This window comes from Bos grunniens, chromosome 7 (genome assembly GCF_055505025.1).
Source record: "Bos grunniens cultivar Pamir isolate PY7600 chromosome 7, Bosgru_T2T1.0, whole genome shotgun sequence".
Taxonomy (NCBI): domain Eukaryota; kingdom Metazoa; phylum Chordata; class Mammalia; order Artiodactyla; family Bovidae; genus Bos; species Bos grunniens.
In genome coordinates this window covers 27853326-27865592 of record NC_141171.1, presented here as the reverse complement: position 1 = coordinate 27865592, position 12267 = coordinate 27853326, and the positions used below count along the sequence as shown (strand labels likewise).

The window sequence follows — 12267 nt, the reverse complement described above, 5'->3', positions numbered from 1 at the left end:
GCCAGAATGCTGGACTACGTAACCGGTCCCTTCTCCAGGGAATCTTCCCAACCCAGGGATCAGACTCAGGTCTCCCACACTGCAGGCAGACTCTTTGCCATCTGAGCCACCAGAGAAGCCCTATCTTACAGAAATTTACTCTAAAAAATGTGCTCCTAGACCACACAACCAGCCGTAGTTTCTTTTCCAGTGTTTAATAGTAACTACTGCCCTGTCATCATCATGAAGCCAAGCAGGACCCTGTGGGGCGCAGGCATAAAAACTTTTCTATGTCCCCTGTTTCATGTCTGTAGGAAATAGACTTCTTTTAAGCCCCCTGACCTTCCCTGAGTGCCAATGGGCAGGTTCAAACAGTTACTCATAAAGGAAGGAAGAGGATGAGGAAACTTGGAAAGAACAAGAAACAAGAGTGTAGCTTTGGGGCAGAGTCCTGGTTCCCCCTCAAGGGATATACATAACAACATCTTTGAACTGTTTTGCAGACACTGAAACCCCCATCAGGTGGAAGAAGTTAACTGTATGCTCACAAGTACATAAACTCCACACCTGTCAGAACCAGAAGGTTGATGATGCTGACTCCCAATTACCTCATCATCAATCAATCAGAAAAATGTCCACAAGCTGACCAAACCCTCTTGGAATATTACTATAAACCCCTCATTACCCTTTCCAGGTCAGGATACACAGTTCTGAGGGTGTTAGCCTGCTGTGCCCCGCTTTGCTTGGAAAAGCAATAAAACTAGTCTTTTCTGCTTCAGTTATATTGTCTCTGAAATTCAATTTGGTATTGGTATACAGAGGCTTAGTTTTGGCATCAACACTGGCTTTCTTTTCTAACATTCAACACATGAGTCTCAGTACATTACAGCCTGTCATTATAATAAACTCAACAATTGCCTTCTCCTTCATGGCCAAAATTCAGGTAGAAAATTTTCCAAAAGAGGTCAAAACATTTATTAATAATAAAAATGCTGGTACTATGCATGCACAATCAAAGAAGAAACATAGAGTTTTTCTATGAAAAAATTCCCATTCCAGAAGACTGCACCTGTGAGGACTGAGAAGATAATTTTTGGAGGTTATTAACAGTCCAGTGTTCCGTGCTACCCTACAGTCTCACCCTTTTCATCAGCCTTTTGCTGATTGTGGGAAACACTGCTGACCCTGCCCCCTAATCAACTGTTTGGTGTTTGTAATTCTCCCCTTAATGACAATAATGTGCTTGTGAATTTTGATTGTGAATTTCCCTGATTACAATGTAAAAAGGGGAGAGGGGCATGATTTTCTGTCACTGTTTGCCTTAATAGCTACTTGTAAACCGCTGTACTGGTTGAGGGACTAGGGCTTCACTCAAGAAGACGCAGTTGTGAGTTCTGGGTGATCAAAGAACTTTGGACTATTACAGATATGAGCACTACTGGAGGGGAAGATGCAAACGGGGAAAGGTTGCTGAAAATATACCACCTCGTTGCTGTGTTCAGATTACCTTTCTCTCTAACTGGCCCACCACCACTATCTGATACAAGCAACTTCCTGAAGCTCAAATATGATTGAATATTGACTCTGAAAATGCTTTCAGCAACTGTGAGCAAACATTTCTCCCTCAGTGAAGCTTTATAACACTTATTGTCTTCAGCAGTTTTAAGAATGAGCAGTGGGAGGTTGGGTGGGATGGAAGCCATTCAGGGGTCCATGTGTCTGGCTCAGGAGAAGCCAGGTTTTGCTGAAATAACCCTCCTCTTTGAAGATGAGTCAAGTTCACACAAAAGATAAATGGCAAGTCCAGGACCCAGGCTGCTGAAATCTGCAGCCTGAGGTCTCTTTCAGTCAGCACACTACTCTTACAGATTTGGGTACCAATCCCAACATTGTTCTCTGTGCAAATACCAACTAAGGTGGAAATGGAGAAAAGAGAACTCTGCCAAATGACTTCTATACAAATGAAAATTTGATGATTTAAAAATTGTTGACTTAAATTTTAAAAATGGAAAAATAAAAAATCAATATAACAGCTACAGGCATATTCCGTTCTCCACCCTGCTAGTTCATGACCTCTGGACCCTATCAGCTGATTTCTAAAGCTCTCTGCTTCCTTTTCTGTTTGTGACCACTCAGCGGTCATTCCTACCTATTCAGTGGCCCGAGCTGGGAGCTGCAGCGCAGTCCTCTGGGAGGCGGCCTGGGCTCCTCTTCAGCAGGAACTGATGAACGTGCTCCAAGGGCACCTGTGCCCACCAGACCCGTCTGCCACCACGGTTGAGGAGCCGTAAATTTTAGAGCTGAAATTTACCCGCCCTGAAATTCCTCCAGGGTCAACATCTTTTCAGGAGTGGCCTGCTCATCCTTTGCCATCTCTTCAGGGTCTCCTCAGGTGTGACCTCGTGCAGGAACTCACTGGAGTCGGAGCCATGTAGGTGCAGCGCTTTCCTGCCAGCCCCCTGCACATCAGACCCGCGGAGGGAGCTCCCTGCTCCTGCTCAGGCAGAGGACAGTCTGCTTTACCCAGAGCGAAAATAGGTAGGCAAGTTAAGGTAAATTATGAAAGGCTGGTGATTGGCCCTGGGGGCACTAACAACAGGAAGTTGGTTGGGGCCGCTGGGTGGCTGCCTAGATTTGGTTAATGAAGATTTTGAAGGTGGAGCCACCAGAATAGGAGGAGCTCCAGAAGCAGCAAAAACTTCTGCACAGCTTGCTGGCCAAATTCCTGGAGGGTATGACATGATAACCCCAGGTCTTTAACAGCAAAGTGGCACAAACCTGTAGCAGAAGCTTCTCCCAGGTGCTCTGAGGCTTTGTGATGTAGAGGCCATCACCTTTGTTTTTCATAGATGAACTGTTCCATTTTGAAGTCAAGATTGGTGCCACCCAAGTGGATTCCTGCTGAAAGGACTGTGATGACGTCCTCCTCCTTTATCTACAGGACAAAAGGGCCTCTGGACGCTGTGAACGTTTCCCTGTAAATTATGACATTTGGACCCCTCTCTGGGAAGCACAGAAAGGCTTCCACGTTATAAATAAATTCTATCCTTTGTGTTCACAATGTGACCCATCAGGACATATGCACTTTGACATTTGTATTTATATTACAGAAATGTATATTTTGACCCACCTTACACTCATCTAAATTCAATTTAGAATTAACCCTGGGAGGTTGCTCTTTGGAGGTCAGAGATTAAGGTTAGATTTCAACAACATACAGCTGCAGACAGACTCAAAAGGAAATCGTAACTGTGATGTTGCTGCTGCTAAGTTGCTTCAGTTGTGTCCAACTCTGTGTGACCCCATAGACAGCAGCCCACCAGGCTCCCCCATCCCTAGGATTCTCCAGGCAAGAACACTGGAGTGGGTTGCCATTTCCCTCTCCAATGCATGAAAGAGAAAAGTGAAGTCACTCAGTCGTGTCCGACTCTTAGCGACCCCATGGACTGCAGCCCACCAGGCTCCTCCGTCCATGGGATTTTCCAGGCAAGAGTACTGGAGTGGGGCGCCATCGCCTTCTCTGAAATGTGATGCTAACATAGCTAAAATTATGAACATCAGAATCATCTGCGATTATTCACATAAGAGTGTTGGGTTTTAAATCACCTATCAGACCTCTTTTTCCTAGGCAGAATATACCAGTTAGGTTTCCTCTTATTTGCTACTGTTTTTCCACTTTTGTGTTGTTTGGCTTATTCTCCAGTGAGTTACTTCAAGTTAAAGTTGTCAAAATTTATACTTGACAAAATGCTAGACTATCTGTTGCTGGAGCTAAGAGTGACTACAAGGCACCTCTTCCTCCTAGAAGGAAAAGATATGCTTGCTTAAATCAAATAATGATGGGGGAAAAATGCAAATATTAGCAGTGCATATTTACCCTTCGCACTGGATTGGGATAGAATGCTTCCTATTAAGTGGACTTTGATGCATTGTTCCCCGTGGCAAAAGTATCCCCACTCTCAGAAAATAGAAATTGGGGGAAACACACTCTGCCTAGAAATAAAAACAAGGCTCTAATATTAAAGGGAAAACACAATGATATAAAAGTCAGGCAACAGCTCAGCAAAGCCATTACCATGCTTATTGCCATTTGAAGGCACAATGATTGAAGTTATTGTCTTAATGTAAGATTACTAAATAATGCATCCCATAAAGGAAAGACATTGTATTGGCCATAAAACGTGTGTAACTGCAACAGAATTCATACTTATTTAATGACACTTTAGAATCCGATGGTAATTAAAATGAAGTAGGAATTTTTAAAAGGCAAGAGAAATTCAAACACACCAGTATATAAATTGAAACATTCTCTTTGTTTTGCAAGCACATAAAGAAGTAAATTTCACACAGGGTTTTTTTTTGTTTTTTTTGTTTTTGCTTTTTTGGCCCAGTGGGAACTGCACAATTTTGACTCCTCAGTATTTCCACTTCTAATTGCTAGGAGGGTTCATTATCAGTTGTCTAAAGTGCAATACATCAACCTTGCAGAGCTGAGTTACAAAAGACTTTCACACATCTGATGGGCTGCTGTGCTAAATACATCTTAATTTGTGCTGCATCTGCTGTTTTCTAATTTGTTTATCATGCTGTGAATGCTGCAGACTTTGTTAGAGCAGCTTCCTGATTTTTTTCCTTTAAAAATGCATCAATTCTTCATTTTTAAAAAATGGCTGTTTTCCATCATTGTTCATCTGTGTCTTGGAATGCCATAAACTCAGTTCTGTTATACACATACATGTATGAAAAAAAATCCTGTGCACTTGAATATGTATATGTATTACATTAGAACATTTGCATATGCATAATCCAAATACTCAGTTTAATCACACAAAACCAAACAAACTTTTCAGCCTTTACTGGATGCACAAAGCGACAAACGCTCCAATCTCAGAATTCTGACATGAATAAAAGTGCTTCCTGTTGCTGGGATCCGCTATGCAGAAGATGGGCATAAGGGTGGCGCTCTCAGTTCAGACCCAACTAAGCAGCAGTTCACATGGTAAAAAAGTAAATGCAATTCAGCGTGATCTGGAATAAACCAGTCTCACAATAGGGAAGTTTAAATTCAGGTTTGGAAAGAAAACAAGTCCCACCATCCCAGGCCCATGCCTCCCTCCATCTTTTCACAAATACCAGTGTCTAAGATGAGGGCGGAGCCTACTTCCTTGGGATGTGACCTGTGCAGTTACATAAGCCTTATACTTAGAGAGCTTAGTTGGGTTTAAGGCTCTGCAGTTACTGTTTAGAAATTTTTAATGATTTATAAACAAGGAGTCCTGTATCTTCATTTTGCACTGTACCGGCAAATCATATAACTGGTATTGGTGCAGGATAAATTTTAGGAATACTGATGGAATAGCTGATGGATCTACTCTGCAGTACATATTTCAAGCTTTTAGTCCTTTCATCTTTATGATCACAAAAATGTGCACCTTGAAATGAAAAAGAAAAGAAGGATAAAAGGAAAAAAGTGGGGAGAGAGGGAAGAAAGAAGGGAGGAAAAAGCAAATAGTATTTATTTTTGTTTTCATATAGTTCTTTGGGGCATGAGGCATAGAAAGCAGCCATTTCTAGATATTATTATTTCTAAGCACCAAACTTCTTTGAGTGAAACTCATTAAAAGAAAATGCCTCCATCATAGATTTTGGAATCACCAACCAAAGTGGCACTCAAAGTCAGTCTACAATCTTAAAAAAAATTAAGCTAAATATATTTCAATGTTTTGGATAATTTCCTACCTCGCCTTTTCCTTATACCCACACACTAAACACACATGCCCAATCCAAATTATTTCAGGAAACCTAACTAAAAACAAGGGAATATAGAGGAGTTGGAAACCTCAGAGGAGTGCCCGGGCCCTTTTCCTCCTGTAGGCCACTTACTGGGAGTCAGGCTGTCAACCGGGCAGCAGTGAGAGGCTGGCACAGAGGCTGGCACCTTGTGTCTATGAACCTGACAATGGGGATGCAGGGAGGCAGATCTGTGCCCTGGATTCCATTGGCTGTACAGCCTTCTGAGAGAGAGATGTAGACTCCATTTACATAATGCCAATCAGTCTTTCGTGTCAAATTTTCCCAAGAACATGCAGAAACGATTACCAAGGCAGGCATTATGACTGGTGCAGTCACAGACAAATCAGGGCTTCCGTAAAGGAGTATGTTGAATCAATAACGCATACTGTTCAACCAGGGCTGAGAAAAACACCTCATAAAGTAACAGCATTTGTAAAGGTTAATCAATTCAGCTAATTGTAAATGCTCTCAATTGTCAGTCCCTAAGCAGTCCCTTCTCTTTGTAGCTAGTAATTCACTGTGGGATGCAGCAGCTCTAAAAACAGGAAGCAGAGAAAGAGAGGACAGCAGTCAAATTTCTCATTACTCTCCCCATGTTGTGCTCTGCCAGTGTCTGTAAATGTCAATACATTTACCACAGGGAGATCGCCTTTTTTCCCTATGAGCACTAGTTGCCTCCTTCATTATACACAAAACAAAGTAAAGAGCCTAATTATCTTGGTCTAGGCAGATGGAAAGGAAATCAGGATATTGATCTTTGGGGCAATATCTTAAGGCAATGCATATGATGAATAAGCTGTGCAGTTAAAGGGACAGTCTTTCATTGACAATGGTGAGAAGAAAAGCACATCTTATTCACTGCCCAGAACTGACTCAGAAAAAAGTAAGAAAATCCTTCTGTCCTTCCCTCCCCACTGCCTCTGGTTCCCAGTAAGAACAAACCATTGTGGAGAGTTTTTTCAAATGAGTGTCTATGGAGATTTGAAAAGCTGAAACCAATCATGTCAGGGAGAAAACAATGAGATAATTCTACAATGAACTATCAAGGCTCTGGCAGTGAAAGAAAACCAATGACTTTCTTGGAACCAGACAACTCCTTTCTCTGAAGCCACAACATCAGAGTAGTCCATATTTCCAGGCCACTAATGAGTGTTCTATTGGGGACGCAGAATGTAATTTGTGTTAGCAGTGCTAAAAAAGTTCTAGAAAGTGGTGACACAGGACACATGACAAATTGTTCTAAAATAGTTCACCCTCTTTGTAAGATCTTACCTACATCCTTACTGACCTTGACTTTGTATACGTATATAGTATTACATTTCAGAAAGTGTTATTTCCCAGTAGTACAAAGATTAAACTTCTATCTTTAAAAAATATAGGAAAATAGTTATTTTTAAGAATATTTGCATAAGTCAAAAAACAAAGATGAGGAAAACTATTTCAAGTGTTTTGATGCACAGTAATATTTATAGCAATGTGAGAAATAACATTCACCCATGTATTATACTTTAGAACTCAATGATATATATATATACATATAATTTCCTGTCCTCAATCATGAACTGCTGAAATATGCAGTCAATTTACCTTTATTTCATCTCTAGCTTAGTAAATTGTAAATACTTTTTGCTTAGAAGTAAAGCTGTAAGGGCTTCATTAAATTTAGAAATGTACAAGAAAAATCACAGTATATTGTAAGTGGCAAAGCTTCAACAATTTGACAAAAGAACATCCTCATCTTTTACGTATTTCAATTTAGTGTTATTAATCACGGGCTCTGTAAAATTCTAGTTAAATACACACAAGGCCTTGTGTTCCTGTGAAACTGTTTTATATTTCAGGTATACTGAGTAGTGCAGTCAGATAAACCAAGTGACTCAGTCAAAACGTACCTCCATGTGGCCCTGAAGAATATAGCAAATAAGCTGGAGAAGATATGGAAAACAAGTTGTTGGCAGCTGGCACATATCATACTATTTTACCCCCCAAATATGTAGATCTGTGTAGGATGGTAGCCTCTTCAAAGTCAAATCACATGGTGCATTGTAATAATAATGATGTATGGTTATAGAAAACAAAATCTCCATGTTTATCTAGGGTGAACAGAAACATTGGTTTAAGAAAGAAATTCTGTTCTTAATGAAAGCAGTTTCTTTCATCTATGAGTAGAATTTAAAACATGCCATGTTTACCTTTGAAAAATGAGAAATTAAGCAATCAGGAATGTCCAGAAGCTACCTTACTGGCAAGTGGTAAAATACTTCTTCAACAACAAACTGTCTCCCACCAGTCCCCTTTCCATTCTTCCCTTCCTTTCTCTTCCTTGTTTTATCTCTCTTCAGTTCCCCCTTTTTCTAAGATACCCTCCTTTCATCTAACAATACTATTTTCCCTTAATTTCAGGAGAAACTTCCTGGTATTTTTGGAAAAACTGAGAATCAAAAATGAAGTCCTCTATATGCAATTTTTCACCTTAAAGGAGTTGAAATATCTGTTAGATTTTCAAGAGCTATAGCCTCAAGCAAGCAATGAGAAAAATTAACCAAACAAACCCCCACCCAGGACCTGATTATCTCATTTCGTTTACTGATTGTTCCTGAGCATTTGATACCTTCATCCTCATATATATTAATTTGGAGCCTCACCCTTTATACATAACGTAATTTTCTTTCCAGAGGATAAATTTTTATATCAGTTTAATAATTTCTTGAAGTTATACTGAAGTATTGCTCAACTCACTTCTAAATTAAAGCACTTATTAAAAAACTTTGAAGCACTCTCACAATTTTAAATCACTGTGCACGTAGCAATTTAAAATTATGGGAGTAGTTTTATAAGCACTTGAATTTGGAGGTGATCAGAGACCTGAAAATGTGCAATACAGAGTAATTTAAAATTATTAGAGTACTTCACATTTTTTTATAAGCTCTTCAGCTGCGAAGTGATCGGGTTCTAACATCTGAGCTTATGCAGTGCAAAGTGAAGTACTCCTTAGCCTGAGAAGATTCACTCTATTAAATCAAACTACTTTAATAATTTTAAAGTGATGTACAGTGAGCATGCTCAGACCTCCGAATTCACTTTTAAATTAAAAATATTTTTCACTTCTAACCTAAAAAGCCACTTATGTGATAGAGCAGGAATTTACCCTTTCAATTTTAGACATCACACTGCCCTCTCACTTTTAGAGTAGTTTTCTCCTGGTAAAAACAAACACCAGAATATTTAAAATACTGTCCTTTTCCATTAAAACAGTGAAAAGCATTATGTTCTGAAAGTTTAGCAATCTACCTGTATTTGAAAACATTTCCATTGTACAGTCAACTTTAGCATAATTGTGTTTTGAGATATTACACCTAAATAATGACAAATGAATATCTTGAGAGGGTTTTTCAGCATAAACCCACTGACACAGATGAATGGTTCTTCACAATAGGACAATTGTCTTGCAACCTGATAAAAATCACGTAGACCCTACTATGTCTTCTGAAAAACGCTGCTAACCTGAAAAGCATGTGGTTCCAATATTATTCCCCCAGTCCACCCTTGAGTTCAAAGAAAGGACAACATAGCAGAAGCCTGATACCTGTTACACTAAATCTACATTTGGCAAATACAGATCACAGATCATTCAGACTGGTTTGTGTGATTGTTTTGTTCCTGGGAAATCGTACTTATACTTCCTACAGCAAAATTAGCATGTTGAATTCTGGTCTGGATTAATTATTTCTATTAACAAGCAAGACTGCTAACCAGTTGAAAGGGATTCTAATCTCATAGTAAATAATTCAATTTCCGGTATGTTTAAATGTAGTCACTGAGAGACAAGAATCCATTGATGTTTGTATCAGGGATGAATGATTTAAGTCTTATTTTGGTAGTTTTCTCACCCTATTTAGACATAACCACAACAAATAAATAGGTAGACATCTATGAAAGCATTTTGAAAGCTAAATATAATGTTTTCTCTTCATTATCAAGCAGCTGCGAAATTTCCTTTTCCCTGTTTCCTGCCTTCTCCTGCCCTCCTCTTTCTTCCCTTCGTCTTTTTTCCCCTCTCTCCTTCTTCCCCTCTCTCTCTTTCTCACTCCCCACTGCCCAAAGATCCTATTCATCTGAATTCTAGTTGCAATCACACTGGATCTACTGAAAGGTAATCACTAAGTAATAACCTCCTTGTCCTTTGACAATAATTTGATTTTTAGCCTATGTGAGAACTGATCCTAACAGTTATGTTTTTAACTACAAGTGAACTAGAGTGGTTCCCAATAGCAATTTGCTACCAGTGGAAAGTATGTTTTAGCTGTTCGTTATGACTTATCAGAGAATAAGGATTACAAAACATACATGTACTGCTTTTTTGAAAGGTCCTTCTGACTGTGACAAAAACTTCCAGAGTCACTTCTTCTTACACTGTTGATGCTTCCGAAAAACAAAAGATAAAAGTCTGGGTGGCAGGAGTGAGGGTGACTGTGGTCATAATGTCTTTAAAAGTCCTCTCTCAGAATGAGCTCTTTCACTGAGAGATATATTAAGGTCACCCTTAAAGAAGTAGATTTATTTTGAGGGGTTTTGCAATAACTTTTTAAACTTCATTTTAGAAGCCTAGCTATGAACACTAAAAGACAAAATTAAAAAATATGATTTGATAGCCCTTTGTAGGGATTCTGGAGGATGGGTTATAATCCAATTATAAACTCAAGAAGTCAGGGCACACATATTGCCCAAAGTCTGACCCACAGAGAAATATATGGATGTAACAAACATCCAACACTTCAAGGAAAATGATAATCATGGACTCAGTGGATTTTTCATTTTAAAGTATCTGTGTACATACTGAAATCAGAGATATTACTTTTATGAAATATTTTAGAATTTAGCCTATGAAATAGGTTCTGTTATAACTAGTGTACTGAAAACTTTCAGAAGTTATACCATACCAGGGTCTATTCCAAAGCATTTTGAAGTCTATAAGATTTGGATTTGTCTTCGTATTAAGTTCAGACTACCTTGGTTTTCATATTATTTCCAACCAAAATACTTCTGGAAGAAAACTAAAAGAAAGCTTCCTGGCAATAGAAATTCATGTGGTTTATAGGTAGTCAACAGAATCAATTACTTGGCTTATAGTACCATTAAGAGTATATAACTACCCAAGAAATTCAGTGGTGATAATGCAAAATCCTCTATGAATACTTATCTGTAAACTTAAAATTGTCCTGCCAGAGCTAAAAATTCTAAATAAGTAATCATTAACCAGAAGTTAGAAAGGGATGATGAATCAGTGTGTGCCTGAATTGAGGGAGAAATTTGGGTATAAACAGTAGAAGAAATCACAAGGGCATATCTGAGAATTCTTCAGTGTTAGAGAAAATAGTTAAAAGACATTCTAAGAGTCTGTTTCTATAATATGTAAGTTGACAGGAGGTCTCTAAATAAAATTTTGTTACAATGAACAGGTGAAAAGTTAGGCAATTATGACACAACGGATTTGAAAATCAATGTGGCTATTTCAAACTAAGTGACGATTAGATAGAAAGCCAAAATGTACTTCTAAGACTAATATCAAGGAAGGAATTTAGATGAAAATATAATATTCAAGCACTTGGACTATGCAAACATAATGAAATACAACACACCTGCGACAGTTGTCAAGTGCTGTGCTCTGAATCTGTCACTGTATTTTACTGTAGTCATCACTGTTGTTAGGATCCTGATATAAAAGGTGAGAGAAGTAATCCTGGATGGTGCCAATCTACGAGCCTCCTGTGTACGACATTGAATTTAGGGGAAAAATCAGGGAGATAATACCTGAAACACATGCTGTAAAGACCAGTCTGAACTTTTCAGATAAAAATGTTTAATTCCTCTGCATATTCCTGCAGCAGTACCTATGCCCATTCACATGAGTGTGTTGAATGTTATTTTATCTGAGGGAACTGTTAAATAAACAAAAATGTCTTTAACACTCTGGCCATTGTAAGTGAATCTTTGCCTAATGATACAACATGCCCTGTAATACCTAGCGCCTACTGCATGAGTTAAGCCATTTAAGCAAGAGAACATGTTTTGTCAGATTGTGTGAGTCTGACATTTTGTTGAACCAAACTAAGCCTTTTGAGAATTGAATTCCATTTGCTTCAGGGGTTTAAAAAAAAAAAAAAAGACTTTCTGGTTCAAAGGAAAAATGCTTAGAAGCCATATTTGAAAAGCTCATAAGAGGTCTTACACATCAAATGGCTCTTAGAAAACAACATTTTGATGAGTTAAGTGTAAATTAATTAGAAACATACAGATTGCCTTTCCCTGGCTATTCACATGGGTTTCAAAGTTGAAGTATGAGTGTTAGACGAAATATGGTTACAGTTTTCGTGACCCAAAAGCATAGGAAAGTAGTTCAAGATGTTTCCATGAAGCAAAAATACTTGTTTGCCTGCAGTGATCTTTCCAAACAAATATATTTCATGAGTTTCTCTTAAAAAAAAAAAATCAGAC

At 38.6% G+C, this 12267-nt stretch overlaps 2 long non-coding RNA genes across 5 annotated transcripts in view; one reads left to right on the top strand and one right to left on the bottom strand.

Moving 5' to 3' along the window:
• The window catches only part of LOC147368966 (uncharacterized), a 224740-nt gene extending 222475 nt beyond the window's left edge, over positions 1-2265 (bottom strand). For all 3 annotated transcript variants that reach the window (XR_015167009.1, XR_015167008.1, XR_015167007.1), the window contains exon 1: positions 2129-2265. This is a non-coding gene — a long non-coding RNA (uncharacterized LOC147368966). The remainder of the gene's footprint in view (positions 1-2128) is intronic.
• Positions 1284-3044, top strand: LOC147368965 (uncharacterized). 2 transcript variants are annotated; one of them, XR_015167006.1, is made up of 3 exons: positions 1284-1366; positions 2361-2517; positions 2829-3044. It is a non-coding gene; the product is annotated as an uncharacterized LOC147368965 (long non-coding RNA). The 2 variants fall into 2 exon arrangements; XR_015167005.1 differs by lacking the exon at positions 1284-1366 and having other exon boundaries at positions 2121-2517.
• Positions 3045-12267: the final 9223 nt, after the last annotated feature.